Source organism: Nicotiana sylvestris, chromosome 2 (genome assembly GCF_000393655.2).
Source record: "Nicotiana sylvestris chromosome 2, ASM39365v2, whole genome shotgun sequence".
In the NCBI taxonomy this organism is placed as follows: domain Eukaryota; kingdom Viridiplantae; phylum Streptophyta; class Magnoliopsida; order Solanales; family Solanaceae; genus Nicotiana; species Nicotiana sylvestris.
In genome coordinates this window covers 159,359,754-159,363,327 of record NC_091058.1, presented here as the reverse complement: position 1 = coordinate 159,363,327, position 3,574 = coordinate 159,359,754, and the positions used below count along the sequence as shown (strand labels likewise).

General features: G+C 31.5%; 1 long non-coding RNA gene across 1 annotated transcript; it reads left to right on the top strand.

Moving 5' to 3' along the window:
• The first annotated feature begins 1,903 nt into the window (after window positions 1–1,903).
• On the top strand, window positions 1,904–2,442 carry LOC104216738 (uncharacterized). The gene is made up of 2 exons (XR_708575.2): window positions 1,904–2,099; window positions 2,203–2,442. It is a non-coding gene; the product is annotated as an uncharacterized lncRNA (long non-coding RNA).
• The last annotated feature ends 1,132 nt before the right edge of the window (window positions 2,443–3,574 follow it).

The following is a 3,574-nucleotide window of genomic DNA, read 5'->3' as shown; positions in this document are numbered from 1 at the left end:
ATCTCAGTTTTCTCTCTTTTCAAAAATCGCTCCTAGGAATCATGTTGGAAACATAAGAGAAATTCCCAAGGCCAGAAGTATACTTATAGCTACTGGGGGGTTATAGCTAGCGGAGGAGAGAAGGATCGGAGGCAGGGTGGTAGGCGAAATTGAAGTCTCTACCACTGGAAGATAAGGATCGTAGATGAAAATCAAACTCTTTGTATTTTCCTCCACCGACCATTTTCTCGAAGTTGCATCAATGGCCGAATTCGATACTACTACTGTTTCCAAATTAACGTTTCTCTCGACCTCTTCTTTGTTCGATCTTCTTCTATTTGGGTTTTTTTTTTCAATTCATTTTTTTCTATTGATAATTAGGAAAAATGCTTCTGGGAATTACATCTTGAAACTTACTAGATTGCCAACAAGATAAAAATGAAAAATCAGTAGAAGAGAGGTAAGTCAGGAACACTCTCCTAGAACCCATCGAAGGAACTCTCTCCTAGAGCCTATCGAAAGAACTTTCCCCTTAGAAAAATCGAAGCAATCTGGAAAACAAATGTCTTATTCTACTCTGACAAAGGTACCCTTATTCAATCTCTAGCGGTGGAAGAAGAAGAATGAGTTGGGATACTTAAAAAAGGAAGTTGGAAGTTGGGTTCAGTCAAGTCAAGGGTGGGTCGACACCAATAATTTAAGGCCATATGTTTAATTAAAGACTCAATAATGCCATGTTATGATTCTGTTAAAAGGAGGGACATTTGTAACCCTAAATAATGACATCTATTTAAGGGTATTTTTAATCCAACAGGCAGAAGGAGGGCATTTTTATGTAATACGATAAGGGCATTTTCTATCCTTTTTCGTTTAAAATATATTTTAGTTTTTAAAAAATATTTAAAATTTAACTAGTTTCAGAAAATTTCAAGCCGCTCATGCTATTATTGATTAATGGTGTTGCTTTTTCTTCATCCAGCCTTCGGCACAATTTTATATCGGTTGTCCGGTGTCTGAATTTGAATTATATTCTAACTTAAGACCTGTAAATTTGAATTATTTTATAAATAGGGATCCCAAAAATAGCTACTTGTGTACTTCCCGAAGTTTAGGGATCTTTACACAGATAGCCGGTCATATACATTATTTACCTTTTTAGCCATATACATAATTTATACATTGATTATATATAATTATATATATATATATAATACGTAAATTATGTATATATTATACTTTCACCAATTATTTTTAATTTAAACAATTAGTTATAATATATATAATTTATTATTATATATGTACAATTATATATAAGCGAAGTAAAAATTATGTATATGGCTAAAAAAAAGGGTCCCAAAAATCGCTACTTGTGCACTTCCCCTGTTCCCCAAGTTTAAGATAGTATAAAGTTTCCCTTTTAGAAAGCCCACCCATATTCCCTTATTGTCCTTTGGACTTTTAGGTCCATTACATAACCACCCTTTAGAGGCCAAAAGAATTACTTCAAATAGCCGTCAACTTAATAGTTTAAATTTAAAAATAGCCGGTGATGGTATAATATTTATGTATATATATATATATATATATATATATATATATAATTTACGTATTATATATGTATAATTATGTATAACCAATATATAAATTATGTATATAACTAAAAAAGTAAATAATGTATATGACCAACTATTTACGTAAAGGTCCATATACTTGGGGAAGTGCACAAGTAGCCATTTTTGGGATCCCTATTTACAAAATAATTCAAATTCAGACACCCGACAACCGGTATAAAATTGTGCCGACGGCTAGATGAAGAAAAAGCATAATATATATGTATAATTAATGTATATGACCGACTATATAGGTAAAGATCTCATAGGTGAAGGTCAACTGGACCTCTTTCGGGCGGAAAATAGCCCATAACTGAAATTAAAACAACAAAATTCATTGCCTGTTTCATTTCCTTTTAATATAAACATAATTTCCATAAATACGAAGAAAAGAAGTTCCATAAAAAAAAGAAGGAAATTCTCAAAGGTTGTGCAAAGACAAAGAGGAAAAGAGATGAGGATTTTTGGGAAGCACATATTTCCAAGACAAATTATACTCTTCTCTTCTGGGTATGCAATTCTTGCTCTTTCTAAATATATGTAAAATAATGATATGTGTAAAACTATCATTCATTTGTCATTTCTGTTTGTTTTTGTGGCAAATGAAAAACAGGGTATTGTTCTTGGCCTCAACAACATATGACGTGCACAGATCCATAAAGAACAACGAAACACCACCGTCTGAAGAGCAAATTCAAGCACTTGAAGCTTACATAAACGCTGTTCGTCGTCCTTCTTAGACTATCGCTCCATATTATGCCACGTTTACTGTTATGTACTTAAGACCGGTCCATATTACGCCACGTATCTTGTTATTACCTAATTAATTTATGAAAAGGGATATTGTAATTTACATTTGCTCTTACGATTTTACTTATGGTATATTTTACTTTCTTTTTAAAAAAGCAAACAGCTCGATCACTTAATTAATTTTACCTGAAGTTGACCAATGGGATGATGTTGACCCAAATATTGAAGTATTAATTTATTCATCGCGAAAAGATATGCATTGAGTCTAACTCTCATTTGGCCATAGATTTTGGCTGATTCTTTTCAAAAAAAAATTTAAAAACATTATTTGTTTATAAAATATGATTATTTTTTTAAAAAAAAAAATTCAAGTTCCCAAAAACTATTTTAGGATAATTTTTGGGTATAATAATTTTTTTCACTCACAAAATTGCAAGTTTTTTTTTTCAAATAAAATGTATATTCAAACACAACTTTAATTTTTAAAAATTATTTTTCAGCATAAATTCAAAAACTCTTTTTTCAAGTTTCAACCAAATATATGACTTAACGCTAGCTTAATATAATATTGAGTTTAAGTTCTAATTCCAATTTGTAATAGTAGTTAATATCATTTTCTAGGATATAAGCTCCCAGTTCGCTGCATTTTTGTTGTTAGAAACTTAGAACGTACAGTACCGTCATTGTATCCAACCAATATATAAAATGTATATAACCAAAACCAAAAAAAAAACACTCCTAAATATTCTTGTCGCCATTTAACTTATTTGCGACTTCTCATCTTTTCTGCTACAATATTTAGTGGATGCGGATAGGGTAAATACCGAAACATCCTAGTGTATTGGTGGAAAAAAGACATGACATGTGGACTATCAACAAGTTGACAGGATATGGTACGTGGAACATCGATGTAATGACAAGTAGTGTTCTTAATTAGACAAGTTAAAGAATGCGAAAAGGCACGGGAGAAATATCCACGGGATTACATAGAGGAAAAAATCGGACCTGACAGTTGTAAAAGGAGAAATAGGAACGAAATGAATAAAGGCTGTGAAGAAGGGAAGATATGCGAACCTGTCATAAATAAGGAAGGAAAATCGGTGTAGTTACAAGAAATATTTAATGATAAATGTTTCTGCTACGACTGTATATGGTAACGGACAATCAATACAATTAATACCATTAGTGAGCCCCAATTAAGTAAGGGAACCGTTATAATTGTATGCTCTTATATA